The sequence below is a fragment of the Arachis ipaensis genome, chromosome B01 (genome assembly GCF_000816755.2).
Source record: "Arachis ipaensis cultivar K30076 chromosome B01, Araip1.1, whole genome shotgun sequence".
Lineage (NCBI taxonomy): Eukaryota > Viridiplantae > Streptophyta > Magnoliopsida > Fabales > Fabaceae > Arachis > Arachis ipaensis.
This window is the reverse complement of record NC_029785.2, coordinates 90,308,507-90,330,720: the sequence shown is the minus strand read 5'-3', so window position 1 is coordinate 90,330,720 and position 22,214 is coordinate 90,308,507. Positions and strand designations below refer to the sequence as shown.

The following is a 22,214-nucleotide window of genomic DNA, read 5'->3' as shown; positions in this document are numbered from 1 at the left end:
CCCACTCTCAAATATGCATATTTAGGAGAGAATGAAAGTTACCCAGTGATCATAAACTCAGCCCTCAGCCAAGAACAAGAGGAGGAACTACTCCATGTGTTACAAAAGCATAAGGATGCCATTGGATGGACCCTCGCTGACCTGAAGGGAATCAGTTCGGCCATATGCATGCATAAGATATTGTCGAAAGATGATGCCAAAACCTCCATCCAACCCCAAAGGAGGCTATATCTAGTCATGAAAGAAGTGGTACAGAAGGAAGTCATGAAGCTGTGGCAAGGAGTTGTAATCTACCCAATTTCGGATAGCCCATGGGTCAGCCCCGTCCAAGTGGTCCCCAAGAAAGGAGGAATAACAGTAGTACTCAATGAGAGGAACGAACTCATCCCTACAAGAATGGTCACAGGATGGAGGATGTGCATTGACTACAAAAAACTAAATGAAGCTACAAGAAAAGATCACTTCCCACTCCCCTTCATGGATCAGATGCTGGAAAGACTTGCAGGACACGCATATTACTGTTTTCTAGATGGTTACTCAAGATATAATCAAATAGTGGTTGATCCGAGAGACCAGGAGAAAACATCATTTACTTACCCATATGGAGTGTTTGCATACAGGCGCATGCCATTTGGGCTATGTAATGCTCCTGTACTGTTTCAACACTGCATGCTTTCTATCTTCTCAGATATGATAGAGAAATTTATTGAAGTCTGTATGGATGACTTTTCAGTATTCAGGGATTCCTTTCCTAATTGCCTAAATCACCTTGCATTAGTATTAAAAAGATGTCAAGAGACCAATCTGGTCTTGAATTGGGAAAAATGTCACTTTATGGTGACAGGAGGAATAGTCCTTAGCCATAAGGTTTCTAACCAAGGCATTGAGGTAGACAGAGCTAAGGTGGAACTCATTGAAAAATTACCCCCACCAAGTGATGTCAAGGCAATTAGGAGCTTTTTAGGGCATGTTGGCTTTTACAGAAGGTTTATTAAAGATTTTTCAAAGATAGCCAAGCCCTTAAGCAATCTCCTTGTATCTGATACACCATTTGTCTTTGATGAAAAGTGCATGCTAGCATTCGAAAACTTGAAAAAGAGGCTGTCCTCCGCCCCTATCATTTCCCCACCTGATTGGAACTTACCATTTGAACTGATGTGCAATGCATCTGATTTTGCAGTTGGGGCAGTGTTAGGACAGAGGAAAGATAATTTGGTCCATGTGATATACTATGCCAGCAAAGTCCTCAATGACACTCAAAGAAACTATACCACTACTGAAAAGGAGTTGCTGGCAATAGTTTTTGCATTTGACAAGTTTAGATCATACCTCATTGGTGCCAAAATGATTGTTTTCACAGATTACACAGCACTTAAATATTTGTTTGCCAAGCAGGAATCAAAACCAAGACTGATAAGATGGATCTTGTTGTTGCAGGAATTCAATATTGAAATTAGAGACAAGAAAGGAGTGGAGAACAAGGTAGCCGATCACCTATCCAGAATCCCTCATGACAAAGGTGGAACACATGATGCAAGTGTAAATGAGTTCTTCCCAGATGAACAGTTAATGACGGTTTACAAAGCACCCTAGTTTGCAGACATTGCAAATTTCAAGGCAACTGGGGCCTTGCCTCCAGAGATCAATAAACATCAAAAAAGAAAAATCATCAATGATGCTAAATATTTTGTCTGGGATGAGCCATATCTCTTCAAGAAGTGTTCAGATGGAATCCTGAGAAGATGTGTTTCAGAAGGTGTTACAAAGTGGATTCTTTTGGCCCACCCTTTTCAAAGATGCCAAAGAACTAGTAAAGAACTGCAATGAATGTCAAAGAGCTAGAAACTTACCCAAAAGAAATGAGATGCCACAGAACTTCATCTTAGAGCTGGAACTGTTCGATGTTTGGGGAATCAATTTCATGGGACCCTTCCCAACCTCATATTCCAACAAGTATATCTTGGTAGCAGTGGATTACGTATCCAAGTGGGTAGAGGCTATTGCAACCCCAACGAATGATAACAAGGTGGTCATGAACTTCCTCAGAAAGAATATTTTTAGCCGATTCGGAGTCCCACAAGCACTCATCAGTGATGTAGGGAGCCATTTTTGTAACAGACCACTAGAAGCTCTTCTCCTACGATATGGGGTAAAACACAAGGTTGCCACACCTTACCACCCCCAAACAAGTGGGCAAATCGAGATATCTAACAGAGAGTTGAAAAGGATTCTGGAAAAGACCGTAGGAGCATTAAGAAAGGACTGGTCAAAGAAGCTAGATGATGCTCTTTGGGCATACAGAACGGCATTCAAAACACCAATCGGGATGTCCCCATATCAACTGGTGTATGGAAAGGCCTGTCATTTACCATTGGAGCTGGAACACAAAGCCCTCTGGGCTCTCAAGCTACTAAATTTTGATAGCATTGTTGCTAGTAAAAAAAGGGTCTTGCAGCTGCAGGAAATGGAGGAGTTTAGATCTCAAGCATATGAAAATGCCAAGATCTATAAAGAAAAGGCAAAGAGAAGGCACGACCTCCATCTGACACCCAGGAGCTTCGAAAAAGGACAGCAAGTGCTCCTCTACAACTCCAAATTGAGACTTTCCCTGGGAAACTCAAATCAAGGTGGTCAGGACCCTTTCTTGTCACAAAGGTCTCGCTATATGGACACATAGAAATCATAGAGGAAAGTTCAAAGAGGACTTTTACTGTGAACGGACAAAGGCTCAAACACTACATGGGCAACATGGGGGAAAACCCCAAAATAAAGTATCATCTCAACTAATGGAGAAATCGTCGAGCTAGCGACGCTAAAAGAGCGTTTCGTTGGGAGGCAACCCAACCTAAGGTAGTTTCCTTTTCATGATCATTTCAATAAAAGTTACAAGTAGTTTTCCCTGTATTGTGAGGAGCTAAGTTTGGTATTGCACACCAAAACAATCCAAGAGTGAATGTGTAATTCTAAGTTTGGTGTTTCACCAAAGATTTCAGTTAGAATCACACTACACCTCTTCAATGACAAGTTGCTAGCCCTAACCAATCAGGGAAACCACTTAACAATAGTTTAGTTTCTAGTCCATAGTCATTTTATTAATAAAAGCACATGAGGTTTTCTGCATGTATTCAATCTATTGCATTAAGCAAGAAACTATGTTTGGTGTTCACACACCAAATTGAGTTCAGAAATTCATGCTAACTAGTTTCCAAGTGCTTTGGGAACAAACAATTTCTAATAACCTTGCAGGAATCCGATCAATCTTCTAGAAAAACGGTGCACCATCATCCAAGGAGGCAAAGAAGGATACAAAAGTTATGGATGATGACAACAAAGGGAGAGCCAAAAGTCACCAGCAAAAGGTTGTGTTTTTACTTGATTCCATTTGCTTAGGAATGTTCAAATCGGAAGTCTGAATGTGCCCCTGTTGATAGTTACTCTTTAGTTTAAGTCACTAGAATCTAGTGTTTGTTTTCTTTACTTTTGTCATATGTGTGCTGGTCCAAGTTACTTGTTTTCACTTTCACCTTGCTTAATTGTATGCTTGCTCTTTAAGGTTAAATAAAAGAAAAATGTTATGAAAAACCAGAGTGGGGTTCATATTATGAAGTAAGTCCTCAAGGTTCGTGGTATGGTAATAGATTAGCTAAGTTGGATCACCTATAAGGTATGAGGGCACTCATGTGTATTGAATTACATGCTTGAAGCACATTCTATGAGACTAGGTAAACAACAAGACCACAATAAGAAAAAGAGAAAGGACAATAAGAGTTTGAAAAAGAAAGAAAAATAATAAGAAATAAGGCTAGGCACCAAGGGTTTAAATCATGAGGGATGTGTCTGTGGTGTTCCTGTACAAAGGATCTGCTTGGATGAATAAGTTCTCTGGAGTGCTTCATCACTTGGTAACTTGGGTTAACTAACCCGGGATTATCAACTGAAAATCCACTATCAAGAGCAATCTTGCTACAGAACATTTAGTGATCCAAAGAGATGCTGGACACCAAGACCTCAAGTAAAAGAAAATAATAAACCATATGCCTGTAGTGTGCATGTATGGGGAAGAGAGACTTGAGGGAGTAGGTCCTTAGGGGTGTTTCAACACCTAACACCTTGAACCAACTGGTTCGGGAGTGTTGGCTAAAAGCTTATTTTAAAGAGTTGCCCTCTCACAGAGCACTTAGCCTAAGAATGCAATAAACCCTGAAAAAAAGGGATATCAAGGAAAAAAGATCTCATAAGATGCAATTAAGCAAGTATTCAAAAGCATGATGAGGACCTGGAAACCAATAAAGGAATGAACCTAAGTTGCTATGCATGAAACCCCATAAACCAAGAACTTTACTTCTATAATAAGAACTTGTTTCTCTTGTTCTTTCATTCATCATTCTTATGTTTCAGTACTTGCTTAGGGACAAGCAACCTTTAAGTTTGTTGTTGTGATGCCAGGGCATTTTGGCCAGTTTCACTGACCTTTTGACGTTTAGATTTCTGCTATTAAAGAAATTCACAAATATAATTGCGTTGTAAGTATAGTTTCTAAACTAATAGAAATCCTTTCGTACAAACGTTTTGGTTGTCACAAGTAACAAACCCCTAAATAAATTGATAACCAAGTATTTAAACCTCGGGTCGTCTTCTCAAGGAACTGCAGGGAAGTATGTTCTTATTATTGGTTATAGAGATTGTAAATCGGGGTTTTGAAGATGAGGGGCAAGTAATTTAAATTACAATTGAAATAAGTAAAAGACTGTAAAGTAAATAAATAACTGTAAAATAAACTTTTGGCAAGGTATGAGAAATTAGAAGTCCTATCCTAGTTATCCTTATCAATGATGATGAAAATTGAACCTTAATTCCACTTAGTTAACCTTTGCTAGAGCAAGGGAAAGTCAAGTGACTAATTAGTTAGATCCTCAAATCCTAGTTAATCCCTAAGGAAAGATTGGGATTGTTGAAGTTCAATTCAATTAGTAAAGATAACATTTATCAATCATATTTGAGTTTGATAACTCCTGAGTTATTGTTTTCTTAACCAAGACCAAAAGGGGAAAAGTAAATCTACCGGAATAAAAATGTCTTCAGATTGGAAGCAATAGTAATATAAAGAAAGGAGAGCAATAATAAACTGAAATACCTCAATTAACATTAATTCAAAAGAGTAATCTGTAACATAGAAGAATTCATAAATTAAATTGAAAAGATAAATAAAAAGGAATATTGAACCTGATAAAAAGATAATCCTGAAAGCGCATAAAATCCTAAATCTAAATCCTAATCTTAAAGAGAGAGGATAGAACCTCCCTCAAAACTACGTCTAATTCCTGAATAGTAACTAATTAGAGACTCTCCTTTTTCAATGGATGCATTCCCCCACTTCATAACCTCTGATCTGTGCCTTCTGGACTTGGATTTGGGCCAAAAAGGGCTTCAGAAATCGCTGGGAGCGTTTTCTGTAATTTCTGGTGCGTGGGCTCTGTCACACGGCCGCGTGGGTCACGCGGTCGCGTCACTTGGAGTTTTCCTTGTCGCGCGGTCACGTCAGTCATTAGTCCGCGTCATATGCGTTTCACTTAAGGCGCGCGATCGCGTCAAGCACGCGGTCACGTCGCTGTTAATTCGCGCTGGCATGCGGCCGCGTCGTCCATGCGATCGCGTCGCTGCCTGTTTCTTTAAAAACTCCGTTTTATGCTTTTCTTCCAATTTTGTATGTTTCTTTTTCATCCTTTAAGTCATTCCTGCCTTAGAAGATCTGAAATCACTCAACACACGAATCATGGCATCGAATGGTAATAAAGGGAAATTAAAATAATTACTTTTAAAGCATAGGAAACATGTTTTTCACATACATCACATAATAAGGAAGGGAAAGTAAAACCATGGAATTAATATGAATAAGTGGGTGAAGGATTGAATAAATCACTCAAATTAGGCACAGAATATATCATAAAATATGGGTTTATCAACCTCCCCACACTTAAACAATAGCATGTCCTCAAGCTAAATCTAAGATAAAGAGTAAGGTAAGGTTGAAGTGGTGGAATTTCATGCAATGCAATCTATTCTAAATTCAACTACCTAAATGCATCATGCAATTCTAATTATTTTTATTTACTTGTATATAAAGCTCAAATGTAGTTGAATTAATTCACATTTCTCAAGAAATCATATATATAGCCAGACCTCAGATAATGATAAAGCACTTTTACAATTGAGATGGGAAAATATTTTGTAAACTTGCAAGACGATTAATAATTCAAGCAGAGATATATGTTAATGAGCTATTGAACCCTCACTAGATTTTGTGTTTACTCTCTGGTCACTCAGTGTTTATTGGGTTAATGACTCTATTCTTCTTTTTATCCTTACTTTCTATAACTTTGTTTTTCATCTAGCCAATCAACAATTATAGAATATAGACATACCAAAAATCATGAGGTCTTTAATTAAGGTTGTAATGGGGCCAAGGTAAAGGTAAGGGTATATGTATAAGGCTAAGTATGCACATGGTAATTCAATTATTTTGATTTCACATGAGGCTTCCCAAAAAAAATTTTTTATTTTGAATTATTTTATTCTTTTCAACTTTCTACCCTTTGTTTTTATCATCCATGTTCACAATAGGTTTCCCACACTTAAACAATTACACAATTTCTATCTTAAGCTAACCAAGGATTCAACTTGGGATTTTTATTTTGTTTTTCTGCTTAAGGCTAGTAATGTGGTTTATAGAATAAGAGGGGATTTTAAAGGCTTAAGGGGGGCCAACAAGGGTGATGTAAAAGGTAGGCTAATTTGGGATAAGTGAGCTAAAATCAACAATGGCCTCAATCACTCTCTTGGTATGTATTTCTATTCTATAATCGAACATATAGATTAAAACAAACTAAAGAACACCAGAATAAATAAGAAGGGTGGAACACACAGGAATAAAAATTATGGTTTGAATGTAACCATACAATTAAGCTCAAAACTCACAGGCTGTATGTTCTCTAACTCATAAATCATATATCAATTATATATGTCATGCAAGTAAAAATCAAGAGTTCCCATTATTCTCAATGTAAAATTTATTTTGAGTGGCTTTAAAGTTTGTGTTTCTCCTTGATGAAATGTTGTTAACTAACTAACATGGAATGCTATATATACAAGGTGTGGGTTGTTTCTATTATGTTCAAGTCTCTAGTTTACTACCTTTTTATATTTTCAAATTAAACTAAGTTATCTTATGCTAAGAAAAAAGGGTAAACTATACTAATCATTCCACAATTTCTATAACTTAATAAGTTAGAATTGCAACTAAACTAAATAGCTAAAATATGAACTAAGGTGTAACATGCAGAAATAGAGTCAAAATAGATGAAAATAGCAATGTATAAGTACTGAGAAAAAAAATAAAAATAAAAGAGAAAAATACAGAAAAATAGCAAAATAAAATGAAAGAGTCTGTAGTGGTTCACCAAAAAATACGCCAGAGATGGCGACCTCCCCACACTTAAAATGAAGTATCGTCCCTAATGCTTACTCAAGCAGGGTGTGAAGGGGTGTCATCACTGGAAGGGTGGGTAGCTGGAGTCTCTGTGGTGCTGGTCGGAGGATCTGCCTGCTGCAGAGGAGGTGCTGACTGAATAGGGATCTCAGGGTCGAAAAGCTGAATCTGATGCGGGGTCTCGTGCTGTGATGCAGCCTGCTCTGTGCCTGCCTGCTCAGTCTCTCTGGGGGTGGGTATCTGCCTCGTGATCATCCGCCTCCTCCTCAGATGGCTCTGATGGTGTGTCAGGCTCGGAGGGGATATCGCCAGATCGTATCATCAGCTTTAGGAGCTCATAGCATCGCTTGTTGCGACGCTCAGCTCTCTCATATCGGCGCTAGTTGCGGCGCTCCATCTGGTCTAGCTGTCGAAACAGGCGGTGCACTAGGTGATAAACCGGCTCTGAGGTAGGTGGAGGTGCAGTGGTGGTAGTAGGGGTAGCTGTGGAGGAAGAGGGGCCGGCAGATGGTATGGCTGTCTCATCAGTAGGAGTGAGGGATGGAGGTCTGTAGCCCAAAGCCAGAAAGTTCCTGCTGTGAGGGATAATCTTCTTGCATCCTGCAGCAGGTGGCTTCTCATCAGCATCCTCCCAAGGAACGTCAGCTCAACAGCCTAGCTGTGTAATCAGATAAGAAAAGGGGAGAGTGCCTTGGACGTGGACCCTGGTCATATAGTACCGGATAAAGCGTGGCAGGTACAGGTCCTTACCCTCCATCACACACCATAGGAGGGTGATCATAGCGGCAGGTAGCTCCGTCTCGTGGATACTCGGCCTAATAAAGTTGCTTAGGATCTGATGCCATAGTCGAGCCTCATCGTTCAAGTATGCCCGCTTGATTCCCTTAGGCATGGTGGTGTTCTGACCCATGACCCATGGGACAGTCGGGTCAAGGGCTATCCTGGCCTTGACTGCATCCCAGTCAAATTTCATGAAGCGCATGTCCTCCTCAGCCTTTTGATATCCATCCGGCTGAGCGGATTTAGGCAGAAGCTTTAGAACATCCTCTATAGACTCTTCAGTAACCAGAATCTGCTTCCCTCTTAGGTTCACTACATCTAGGGAAGTTTTGAAGTAATTGCAGTAGAATTCCCTTACCCAAGATGCATTAACCTCAATCAGGTTTCTCTCCAGGAAGAACCAGCCTCTTTCTTTGATCTGATCAGAGGTGTATTGCTGGAGTTCTTCTGGGATCTTCAGAATCCTTTCTAGATACAGGTTCCTGGAGTTTGCAAACACCGAATACTTCAGCTTGCAGTATCGGTTTGCAAATTTAATGGGATCAGTAGCAGGGAGTAGTTGGTTAGCCTTCTCCTGCGGGGTAAATTGTTTCTCCCGCCAGGAGTCATCATGCATGAGGTCCAGTATGGACATGGAGGCTTCTCCTCTTTTGCATTTGCCAGTGGTTGCCTTTCTTTTTCCCTTTCTTTGGGTGTCAGACATCCTGAAAAACAGAAAACCAGGATATATAAAAAAAAAATAGGAAAACAAATAGGCAAAAAATCAAAAGAAACACAAAGTGGCAAAGTAGCAATAGAAGAGGAAATTGAGTTAAGTAAAGAGTTAGAATACTGAGAAGAAAAATGTCACAATCCAAAATGTACTTCAATTCAAGTCAATTAGAAAAGTATCATCATGCCTTGGTTAGAATGTTAAAAGAAAGTGAAAAACCAGAAGAGATGTTTTGAAAGGTTAGGTTTGGTTAGAATTGAAAAAGAGTTGAGGAAGTTAAAATTAGTGAGTTAGTAAAAAGTGTGTTAAGGTAAGTGGCATAATGATCATATTCCAAGTAACAAGCATTCACAAATTAAAGCAACAGATAACTCAAATTCAAACAAGGAAGTTAAGGATGAATCAAATGAATATAGCAAAGAGTGGAATTGAATCATCCAAGATACAATTTATAAACTAGGAAATGAAAAAGAATAAGGAAGCTTGCCCTGTCATTCAAGAATTGGTTTGGTAAAAGCTGAGTAAAGCAGAGTGCAAGTTTGCCAAAACCAAAACAGGAATGAAAATCAAAATAATTTACAGAAATTTGGGCAGCATCTCGGCTAAAATTGGATGTTCCCGAAAAATAAATAGCAATCAGAATAGCTCATATGAATTAAAATATAGCTGCAATTACATAAAGGGAATAAGAACATGGAAAAGCAGTGTAAAAAGCAGCATGAACAAGAAATTACAGCATATGAACAATATTAACAACACAACAATAGTAGAATTGCGAAAATTAGAAAACAAGAAACATGAACAGCGCAAGTCAACAGGCCTAAATCACTAACCACATCCTAAGCTACCTAACAACCTAGAATCCACTACAACATACATATCTAACTAGCCGAATGATGAACAGAAACAGAAAAATAGGAAATTAACGATGAATGGAAAGAAGGGTGACGATCAGCAGAACCTGGAAGGTGAAGGAAAGAAAGTAGGGCAGAGAGGTGGCTGGGGGATGGCAGTGGTGGCGGCAGATGCGGTGGTTGAGGGTGCCACGGCAGCGGTGGCTGCTGTTCGGAGGTAGGGTTTCAGATAGGGATTGGGGGGGAAGGGGAAGGAAGGGAAGAGGGGCGTGGGTGGCGGATGGGTGGCGCGGCTGGGATGGAGCGGCAGCGGTGGATGGTGGTCGCGGAGGGGGGCAGTGGCGGTGGAGGGAGGAAGAGGAGACAGTGGCGGTGGAGGGAGGAAGAGGAAGAAAAAAGAAGAAAGAGGGGGAGAATGGGGGAGGGGGTGGTGGTACGGTGAGGTCTGGGGGGTGGTTGGCGGTGCAGCGGCGGCGTAGGGTCCTGAAAAGTGAATGTTGGGGAGATGATTGCCAACAACATCAACAGGGTCCTGAAAAGTACCAAGGATAGCACATGGTTGGCCTTCCCCAGCATTATCTAAAGGCTATGTGATGAAGCAGGGGTTGAGAAGATTATTGATGAGGTGCTGGTAAAACAAGACAAGCCCATAACTACCAAGAAGATGGCCAAAGTAGTGGCTGTCAACCCACTTGAGAGGAGAAGGGAGCATAAAGGGCATGCTCATGTACCACAAGGGCAACCACAACAAGATGAAGAGCAACCACACTACCTAGCACTCTAACCACCACCATACCAACAATACCAATAATTTCCTGAAGGTTTCAACTGGGAGCAAGTGTAAGGAGATATACACCAAATGAAGGGAGATATACATCATCTGAGAGAAGATATCAACCAACTCAAAGAATAACAACAATGGGACAAAGTGAATCAGAACATACAACAACTCCAAGGGAGCATGGATCACATGAAGGAGCAGCAAGACCAGATCAATTGGGGTGAGATGCAAGGCAACCTCGGAATAATTCTGGAGCGACAACAACGCCAAATGGAGAGCCTTGCTGAGTTTAGGCATCTTTATGAATCTAGAACCATAGCAATAGGGGAATATTACTGCTACGCACAAACAAAATTGAGCTACTTGTGCAATGCAGTAGCCAACATGAACCCCAACTACCCAACCTACATGCAGAAGATAGAGGAGCTCAGTGCTAGGCAGGAAGAAATTGCATACTAGCACAAAGAAAATGTAAAATCTTATATGAGGAGGCTGGGATTCTGGAAGCCCAAGGACAAAAAGGCACAAGAAGAATCCTCCAAGAAGGATGATGATGACTCCTCCCCCTCTAAAAAGAAAGACAAAGGAAAAGGGCCAATGAACTAAAGCTGCTCAAGGTTGTTAAGTCTTATGGTTGACATTCTCAAATTTCTGAATTTCTGTTTCGTTTCTTTACGTTTAAATTTATGTTTGATAATAAAATGCAATGTTAGGATAGTTTATGTTTAATGCTTAATTTTCTTATGTCCTGAAGTCTTTTACGAGTCCTTTGAATTACAAGAAAGAAAATACAATGTTATTTCAAGTATCATCAACATCAATAAAAGCGTAGTTTGTTTCCATAAGAGTTGTTGTGAGTTGTTACAAAAATAAGAGTAAAAGAGACTAAGACCAAGAGAGATTGTTCAAAAACTAAGAGATAAGAAACTAAGTATAGAACCTTGAATGAACTGAAAAGAAAATGAGTCATGAAAATCAACTAGGCTTGAAAGGTATGACAAGTAGAGGCAAAAGGGTGCTTCTTGACTATCCATAGAACCAAGAAGTAGTAAGCAATAAAAAACCAAGGCTCTGAGCATCAACTACTAGGATGGAAAGAAACACTAAATAGCTCAAAAGAGTTAGAAAACCTAGTAGATGCTTGTGGTGAAGATGTGTCAAGAAGAGACCTGGGTAAGTAAATTCTTAGAGGTGTTTCAACACCTAGTACCCTAAAGCCAACTGGTTTGGGAGTGCTAATTGAAAGCCTACCTAAAGGGTTGTCTTGAGACAAAACACTTGGAGTCGTGGTCCATGAAAAAGAAAAACTAAAAAGGAAAGAAAAACTAAAAGAGAATGAAATAACTCTTGCTACTTCAAGGTGACAATCAATAAAAAGGGCCCCTGAAGCTTATACTTGGAAGAACCTTCAAGAATCTAGAAGTTCTTTGTGACATTGAAACAAAAATATTCATGTGTTAAACACTTAACCTCATCTTTAGTAATGTTTTGCATCCATTCAAGGTCAAGTATCAATTTATCTAAGAACTACTCAAATTGATTTGCTTGGGACAAGCAAAGCTTAAGTTTGGTGTTGTGATGACTTGCATCATTTACCCTTTTTTCTTGCATAAAAAGGACCATAAAAGAGCATAATCTCATTTGATCATTGCAATTCATGAGTTAAATGATGAATATTATGGTACATTACTTTGAAATGGGGTTGTGCTGAATTTCAAGTGGAAAAGAGCAACAAAAAGGGAAGAAAACAACAAAACAAGCTGGCCGTGTGAAACTGGCGTGCCACTTGGAACAGACGCCACAAAAATGAATGGGCGTGGCACGCCAGGTGCTGGACGTGGCACGCCAGGAGCTGGACGTGGCACGCCAGGAGCTGGACGTGGCACGCCAGTATTGAATTATAGAAAGGATCCTCAAGACCTCTATATGGGCGTGGCACACCAGTTATGATTTTCAGGGAAGCATGTTTGAACATTTTACATGGGCGTGGCATGCCAGGAGCTGGGCGTGTCACGCCAGCATAGTTTACCAGAAGAGGACACCCAAAGCCTTTACATGGGCATGGCACGCCAAAGCCCATCACAGACTATAGGTGTGCCACTTGAACCAAGGGGCGTGGCACGCCAGTTCATCCATCCAAAGGGGATCATCTCTTGGGCGTGCCACTTGGTATTGAAGGCGTGGCATGCCAGCTTCAAATTGTCACTTGGGCATACCACTTGAAGGCCCAGGTGTGGCATGCCAAGCTTAAAAGAGCCACACTAAAGGGGCGTGCCACTTGAGCATCAAAGCATGGCACGCTAGTACATGTTTCCAGAGAAGAGGTTGAAAGCCAAAAGGCTGGGCGTGCCACTTGGTGTCGAAGGCGTGGCACGCCAGCTCTCAATTGTCACTTGGGCGTGCCACTTGAAGACCCAGGCGTGGCACACCAACATTCTAGGAGGCCAAAGTAAAGCTGGGCATGCCACTTGGTGTCGAAGTCGTGGCACACCAAGCTCTCATCCTCACTTCGGCGTGCCACTTGAGCATCCAGGCGTGGCACGCCAATGTTAAAAAGGGTCAAAGCAAAGGCTGAGCATGCCACTTGGTATCGAAGGCGTGGCATACCAGCTCCAGATTCTCACTTAGGCGTGCCACTTGAAGGACCAGGCGTGACACGCCAGCTACTGGACCAAGGAGAAATGTTGGGCGTGGCACGCCATACACAAGGCATGGCACGCTGATGCCAGGGAATTTTGGCCAGTTTCACTGACCTTTTCTTTACTGTTTTAGGGTAGTTTCATGCATTTTCTTAGGAAATAAGCAAGTTTTGGGTAGAATTACACTTACATATTGATTCAAGCAAACATTGTGAATTTTATATGATTTCATGAGAATTATGCATGAATTTAATGACAAATTGGATGATGCATGACTCATAACTTGGATTAGAGCTTTGATGCACTTTGTTTGCTTGATTTCAGGACAAAGGAAGCAAGGAAAAGCCACGTTAGTAGCCACGTTAGTCTAACTAACGTGACCACCAACGTGGAATGGGAGCTAGCTTGCAACGTTAATGAGAAAAGTGATCGCCGATAACGTCTTCGAAGCCATCATAGCCCACGATAATTACCACATTAACTACATTAACGTGGTAGTTAACGTGAAAGAAAAGGAAGCTCCAAGCATTAGTGGTAAAAGTAACTGCCACTAACGCTCAAAAAGGGCAATTGGCCACGTTAAGTGTCACGTTAACTCAGTTAACGTGAACTCTAACATGGAAGAGGAAGATAATGCCAACGTTAGTGACACTCACCTTTGTCACTAACGTTGGAGATGGCAATCACCACCACGTTAGTGGCGACGTTAAGTCAATTAACGTGGGGCACTAACGTGAGAAGGGATGTTTAGAGCGTTAGTGACAAAGGTAAGTGTCACTAATGCTCTCGAGGCTAAGGCATGCCCATGTTAAGAGCCACGTTAGTTATACTAACGTAGACTCTAACGTGAGAAAAATGGGCTAAGGGAAACGTTATTGGCAAAGGTAAACGCCAATAACGCCCGTGATGGACCAAGAGGCAATGTTAGTGGTCACGTTAGTGCCACTAACGTTGAAGTTAACGTAACTCATCTTGGGCTAGGAACGTTAGTGCAAAAGGTGATCATCACTAACGTTCTCGAACCTACATTTTCACTTAACGTTAACGCCACTAACGTCCTAGCCAAAGTCCATGCCTACTTCACACTTTCTATGCAAGTAAAGCTAAGCCCACTGAAGATTCCAAACTGATTCAACTCAAGATACAAAGGCCCATATCCAAGACTTGAAGAGCAAACTGGAAGATCAGAAGAGTAGTATATATAGGAGTAGTTTTGAACTAGAGAAGAACTTTTGGATTGAGGGGACTATTCTCTGTATAATTTTACTTTCTCTGCAACTTCTAGTTTTACTTTCAGAATGCATTCTCCATCTTTATTTTCCATTCCCAGAGCCATGAACAACTAAACCCCTTTCATTGGGTTAGGGAGCTCTGTTGTAATTTGATGGATCAATAATAGTTTTCATTATTCTTCTTCTTTCTTTTCTCTTGATTTTACTAGAAAGTTTTCAATCTTCATCCAATTGGGTAGTTGTATTGGAAAAGAAGCTATTGATACTTGGATCTCTTCGGAACCTTGGAAGAGGAATGAAGGGATCATGCTAGAAATGCTTTCTCATGTTGGACCAAATTGGAGGCTGGGCGGATATGGTGACATATAATTCTCCCAATACTTTGATTTGGAAATACATGTGGTACAATCAGTGACCATACTTCATCTCTTCTCATGAGCAATTAGACCAAGGAATTGGCTATTGATCAAGATTTGAGAGCTTGAATTACCAAGGAATTGGAATTCAATCACTTAAGATTGCCAAGGAGATCAATGAATGCATTGATTGAGGAAGAGATGAAAATGAACTTGATCCGGAGAATGCAACATCTCCTAAGCCCAATGAATCCCCCATTTCTGATCTTACCTATTCTCGTTAATTTCTGCAATTTACTTTCATGCTAAATTCCCCATTCCCCATTTAAGATTCTGCACTTTACTTTCTTTCATTTATATTCAGCTCTTTATTTCCAACATTTACATTTTCTGCTATTTACTTTCCGCCATTTAATTTCCTGCAACTCTCACATCAAATTCTGCTTAGCTCAACTAGAATATTCCTCTAATTAAAGTTGATTGACCAATCAATCCCTGTGGGATTTGACCTCACTCTATTGTGAGTTTTTACTTGATGACAATTCGGTATACTTGCCGAGGGAAATTGTTGAGACAAGTTTCCGTGCATCAAGTTTATGGTGCCGTTGCCAGGGATTGATTTTGTATCAACAATGATTAAATTGGTGGATAACTAGATTGAGCATTTTTTTTATTTTGTTGATTTCATTTGAGTAATTCACTTTAAGTTTAGCTATTTTCTTCCTTTCCCCTACCCCTTTCTTAGTTGTTTACTATTTAGTTCACTGACCCACTAACTGTTTGATATATTGCACCACTCACACTAACAGCATTTCTAACAAGAATACTCTCTGCATCTACCCCATTCTTGCTTTTGCCTTGTTGGTTGTATGACAGGTAGAAGAAGCGGGGCTTCAACTTTCTTTGATTCTAAACCTGAGAAGACCTTCCTTAGATTAAGGAGGGAAGCAAGAGGAAAGAGAGTAGTTGGTACGGAGGAAGAAGAGGAGTATTTTAAACCAGACATGGATGAGAATATGGAGAACCATCATGAAGAAGAGGCTCACAACCATGGCAGAGAAGGCCTAGTGCATAATGTTGGGCAAGAGAGAAGAGTTCTAGGATCCTACATCAATCCAAACCCAGGAAACTGTGGAAGTAGCATCCAAAAGCCAACCATACATGCCAACAACTTTGAACTAAAGCCACAGCTCATCACCCTTGTTCAGAACAACTGTTCATTCGGAGGAAGTGTTCAAGAAGATCCCAATCAGCATCTAACCACCTTGTTGAGGATATGTGACACTGTGAAGTCTAATGGTGTTCATCCTGACACCTACAGACTACTTCTATTCCCCTTCTCACTCAAGGACAAGGCATCTAAATGGCTGGAATCCTTCCCGAAGGAAAGCTTAACAACCTGGGAAGATGTGGTGAATAAATTCTTGGCAATATTCTATCCTCCTCAAAGAATCAACAGGTTGATAGCTGAGGTTCAAACTTTCAGGCAACAAGATGGTGAGACTCTCTACGAAGCATGTGAGAGGTTTAAGGATCTGACAAGAAGGTGCCTGCCAGATATGTTCAATGAATGGGTACAGCTACACATTTTCTATGAAGGTCTTTCTTATGAATCAAAGAAGGCAGTAGACCACTCATCTGGGGGATCTCTGAACAAGAAGAAGATCATTGAAGAAGCCATAGATGTCATTGAGACTGTAGCTGAGAATGACTACTTCTACGCTTCTGAAAGAGGCAACACTAGAGGAGTGATGGAACTGAACAATGTGGAAGCACTGCTAGCTCAAAATAAGATGATTACCAAGCAGTTGGCTGATCTTACCAAGAAGACGGAGAGGAATCAAGTAGCAGCAATCACCACTTCAGCAGCAACTCAAGAAGGAGTGAATGAAGAGGCAGAGGGTAGTCAGGAGCAAGCCAACTATATTGGAAATTCACCTAGGCAGAACCATGACCCATACTCCAAAACGTATAATCCTGGTTGGAGGAACCACCCAAACATTGGGTGGGGAAACCAACAAGACCAAGGCCAAGATCAGAGATGTCACAACCCCAACAACCATGTGGCTCACCAACATTCCACACAGAGATCATATCAGCACCCACTTAACAACACACCTCAACATCCAAATCAAAGCCAAAATGGCCCTTCTCATCCCTCCAATCTCAACTCACTATCATCGGAAGAAAGACTATCAAGAATTGAGACCTTACTTGAAGTCATATGTAAGGAGGTCCAGGACAGTAAAGTGTTCTGAGAGGAAGTGCGGTCCAACATGCATAATCAAGATGCTGCCATCAAGAAACTTGAGACACAAATTGGCTACCTATTTCAGCACGCTCCCAGCCATGACCTTCGCAGTAACATTGAACCAAACCCAAGGGAGGAGTGCCATGCTATCACCCTCAGAAGTGGAAAGGAATTGAAGGAGGCGTCCAAGCAACCACAAGAAAAAGATTCAATTGGAAGGAAGGAGGAACAAGATGAAGTTCAAGTCCCCACCTCCAATTCACATCAAAAGGGAGAAGAGTTGAAGCCATATGTTCCAAAAGCCCCATATCCTCAACAATTGAGGAAGGATGACAGCCGATTCTCCAGATTTTTAGAAATCTTCAAGAAACTATAGATTAACATACCCTTTGCTAAAGCAATAGAGCAAATGCCGCTCTATGCCAAGTTCTTGAAGGAATTGATGACCAAGAAGAGAAGGTGGAAGAACAACGATACTGTGATACTAACCGAAGAATGTAGTGCCATCATTCAGCATAATTGCCCCAGAAATTGAAGGATCCTGGGAGCTTCTAGATTCTTTGTATTATAGGAGAAATAACAGTGGAAAAGGCTCTATGTGATTTAGGAGCCAGCATAAATCTGATGTCTGTAGCTATGATGAGACAAATAAAGAATGAGGAGGCCAAACCAACAAAAATGACCTTACAACTGGCAGACCGATCATTCAAGTTCCCTCATGGCATAGTGGAAAACTTGCTAGTGAAGGTAAGAGACTTCATCTTCCCAGCAGACTTTATAGTGCTGGACATGCAGGAGGAAGCCAAAGCCTCCATCATCCTGGGTAGACCGTTCTTGGCTACTGCTGGAGCTATCATTGACGTTTAAAAAGGTGAACTCACCCTGAGATTATATGATGAAAAGATGACATTCAATGTGTTCAAGGCCATGAGTTACCCACCAGAACCATTGGGAGAATGTATGAGGTTGGATTCACTGGAAGATGCAGTACAGGAGATTTTTGAAGAAGAAGATCTTGAAGGGTTAACAGAGGAGGAATCAACATCTAGCGAAGAGGCTGCAACAGCAGAGATTCATATACAGGGTGCACCAAAGGAAGAGAATGAAAAGATAGAAGCACCCAAACTTGAACTCAAAGCTCTGCCACCCACTCTCAAAACTGGAATTGAAGCTCCAGACTCATCAATTCTTCAGGCCCAATCCCATAAACCATGATATTCAATTGGGTTTCATACCATAATACGTTTAAGTTAATGTTTGTGCTCAAATGCTAACTTAAACTTATGCCACCCACTCTCAAATATGCATACTTAGGAGAGAATGAAAGTTACCTAATGATCATAAATTCAGCCCTCACCCAAGATTAAGAGGATGAACTACTCCAAGTATTGCGAAAGCATAAGGATGCCATTGGATGGACCCTCGCTGACCTGAAAGGAATCAGTTCGGCCATATGCATGCATAAGATACTGTTGGAAGATGATGCCAAACCATCCATTCAACCCCAAAGGAGGCTAAATCTAGTCATGAAGGAAGTGGTACAGAAAGAAGTTATGAAGTTATGGCAGGGAGGGGTAATCTACCCGATCTCCAACAGCCCATGGGTCAGCCCCGTGCAAGTTGTCCCAAAAAAGGGAGGAATCACTGTATTCCCCAATGAGAAGAACGAACTAATCCCTGCAAGGACCGTCACAGGATGGCGGATGTGCATAGACTACAGAAAACTCAATGAAGCTACAAGAAAAGATCATTTCCCCCTTCCTTTCATGGATCAGATGCTGCAAAGACTTGCAAGACACGCATATTACTGTTTTCTTGATGGTTATTCAGGATATAAACAAATAGTGGTTGATCCGATAGACCAAGAGAAAACCTCATTCACTTGCCCATATGGAGTGTTTGCCTACAGGCGCATGCCATTTGGGCTATGTAATGCACCTGCAACTTTCCAACGCTGCATGCTCTCCATTTTCTCAGATATGATAGAAAAATTCATTGAAGTCTTTATGGATGACTTTTCGGTATTCGGAGATTCCTTCACTAATTGCCTAAATCACTTGGCCCTGGTATTAAAAAGATGTCAAGAGACTAACTTGGTCTTGAACTGGGAGAAATGTCACTTTATAGTGACAGGGGGAATAGTTCTTGGCCATAAGGTTTCTAACCAAGGCATTGAGGTATATAGAGCTAAGGTGGAACTCATTGAAAAATTACCCCCACCAAGTGATGTCAAGGCAATTAGGAGCTTTTTAGGGCATGCCGGCTTTTACAGAAGGTTTATTAAAGATTTTTCAAAGATAACCAAGCCCTTTAGCAATCCCCTTGTATCTGATGCACCATTTGTCTTTGATGAAAAATACATGCTAGCATTCGAAAACTTGAAAAAGAGGCTGTCCTCTGCCCCTATCATTTCCCCACCTGATTGGAACTTACTATTTGAACTGATGTGTGATGCATCTGATTTTGCAGTAGGGGCAGTGTTAGGGCAGAGGAAAGATAACTTAGTCCATGCGATATACTATGCCAGCAAAGTCCTCAATGACACTCAAAGAAATGACACCACCACTGAAAAGAAGTTGCTGGCAATAATTTTTGCATTTGACAAGTTTAGATCATACCTCATTGGTGCCAAAGTGATTGTTTTCACAGACCACATAGTACTTAAATACTTGTTTGCCAAGCAAGAGTCAAAACCAAGACTGATAAGGTGGATCTTATTGTTGCAGGAATTCAATATTGAGATTATAGACAAGAAAGGAGTGGAGAACAAGGTAGCCGATCACCTATCCAGGATCCCTCATGAAAAAGGTAGAACACATGATACAAGTGTAAATGAATGTTTCCCAGATGAGCAGCTAATGACGGTTCACAAAGCACCCTGGTTTGCAAACATTGCTAATTTCAAGGCAACTGGGGCTTTACCTCCAGAGATCAACAAACATCAAAAGGGAAAGCTCATCAATGACACAAAGTATTTTGTTGGGATGAACCATATCTCTTCAAGAAGTGTTCAGATGGAATCCTGAGAAGATGTGTTTCGGAAGAAGAGGGACGAGAAGTCTTGTGGAACTGCCACGGCTCGTGTTATGGAGGCCATTTTGGAGGGGATAGATGTAACAACCCTAGTTTTTGAAAATCAAATAATTAGTTATTTGTGATTTTTTTTAAGAAAATTATTTTGCTAAAGGTAATTAAATGGAGTTTCATGAAAATTGAAGTTTAAATTAATTAGAATTTTTATATAATCTTTATTGGATATTTGGTATAATTGAAATTATAAGTTTGATAATTGAAAAATTAGAATAATTGTATAATTTAATTTAAATAAATTCTATTTTGAATGAATTATATTATTAACTTGAACCCTTAGAAATTATTTTATTAGAAATGATTAGATTGATATTTATAAATACTTTATGTTTAAGTCAATTAATATTTATGTACAAATTTATTATAATTAATTATTTTATAAATTGAAATTAAAGTTTCAGAGATAGAAAAATAATAGAGATTTGTATGATTTAATCTAGAAAATTGATATTTGAATTTAAAATATACTTTACAAAATATAATTAACATATTCATTTTATAATGTAAATTAGAAATAATTGATTGCACTTAGCCATATGTTGATAAATAATATTCCTAAATATTTTTGATAAAGTATATTTGATTTTAAAATTACTTTACTATTCTATTTTATCAAAATATCTATTCATATCTATCCATATTACTTTATAAAATCCTAATTTCTAACCCTAATTTCCCAAATTAGAAATCCTTATTTCAAATACCCTAACCCTAATCCCTTTACCCTCTACAGCCGCCACCCTCAAACCCTAGTTTCCTAATTCCAGTGCTGTCACCCCACCCCTCACAGACAGGAACCTCAGTAAGTAAAAAAAAAAAGAAGAACGGGAATAGAAAGGAAAGGGGGACCGAGGAAGGAAGGAGAAGGGGGGAGAAGAGAGAGGCGGCGCGGTGGGTGCCACTGCCACCGTCGCCGCCGTTGCTAGCAGAGGGGAGGGGAGATCTGAGCGAGGAGAGAGATCGACCCACGCCTCGCCGCCGCGCCAACGTCCCAGTGCCGCCATCGCGTCATTGTCGAACTGGAGGGAAGAGCTGCTGCCGCCACGCCTCGCCGTCGAGCTGCATCATGGCGCCGTCCTGTTCATGGAGCCACAAGCTTGCATCACTGCCGATCCGTCTAGTTGCCAACGCCGTTGCGGGGGAAGACCATAGCCGAGGCAAGGAGCAGCGCCGAGAGGAAGAGAAGGAGCTGCGCCACATCGTCGTCCAGCCACTGTCAGACCCGCCATCACCGGCGTTTCGCTGCCGTCACTGCAGAGGCCAAACGCCATCGAACTTTCTGCCACCAACTTGGGGTCCGTCGTTGTCAATACCTTTAGGAGAGAGAGACAGGGCCGATCCTATGCGTCCGAGAGAAAAGGGTGGATGCTGTTCGCACTGTCGTACCATCACCACGGCCAGGATCCATCGCCACCGCCGTGAGCCGTCCCTGTTGTCTTGGTGGTCGCCATCACCATGAGTAAATTCTGCTACTGGTATTAGTTGAGACTGCCGAAGTTGCTGCTTTGATTCAGATGCAATTGGTGCCAGTTCCTGCTCACCGTTGTCCTTTGTTCTGCCTCTGCTTTTGATTTTTGCAGTACCAGAACCTCTGCCGCCGTGGATATTGCTGTTGGGGTCATTGGGAACCAATGTTGGAGCCGCTCTTGATGATTCTGATGCTGCTACGTAGGTCCCGAGCTGCTGTGTTGTTGCCAGAGGAAGGGAACTCATAGGAAAAACGTCACCGAGGCTGCTGCTTGGTTTAATTGCGTTGTTAATGCGACATTGAGGTAGGGGATTTAACGTTTTTAATTTAGAATGCCTACAAAGATATTGGATAAGTGCAAATGGTTAATAATAGTTAAGAATTTCTTAATTGACAAGAATGACTTAAAATGTGCTTGAGAATGGTTAGCTATTGTGATTTTTCTGAGTTATGATTCGAATTAAATGTGGTTGTGAATGGTGATTAAACTGGTAATATTGATTTTGATTTGAGGCTGTAATTATTACCGATTTTCTAATTGTTTGGAATTATTGAGAATCCTGTT

At 40.7% G+C, this 22,214-nt stretch overlaps 1 long non-coding RNA gene across 1 annotated transcript; it reads left to right on the top strand.

Annotated features, from left to right (window-relative positions):
* On the top strand, positions 5,040–21,613 carry LOC110271205. Its single transcript, XR_002361664.1, has 3 exons — positions 5,040–5,052; positions 17,100–17,104; positions 21,025–21,613. It is a non-coding gene; the product is annotated as an uncharacterized LOC110271205 (long non-coding RNA).